Raw genomic sequence first — 293 nt, forward strand, 5'->3', positions numbered from 1 at the left:
CGATATCGCAAGATTCGACACGAGCGATTATCCGGTGGACAACGCGTACAGTATGCCTCTCGCGAACAAAAAAGTACCGGGTTTGATGAAGGACGAGAACAACGGTATGATAATGACCGAATTCGTTGGACTCAGAGCGAAAATTTACGCGGTGCGGGTGGACGGCAAGAAGGAAACTAAAAAGGCGGAAGGTTTAAAGAGTAACGTCGTAGCGCGAACGATAACGTTCGACGATTACACGCGGTGTTTGAACGATGAAATTGAAATGACTCGTCGTCAGTCGTGTATACGAT

This window comes from Trachymyrmex cornetzi, unplaced genomic scaffold (genome assembly GCF_001594075.2).
Source record: "Trachymyrmex cornetzi isolate Tcor2-1 unplaced genomic scaffold, Tcor1.1 scaffold1014, whole genome shotgun sequence".
Classification (NCBI taxonomy): domain Eukaryota; kingdom Metazoa; phylum Arthropoda; class Insecta; order Hymenoptera; family Formicidae; genus Trachymyrmex; species Trachymyrmex cornetzi.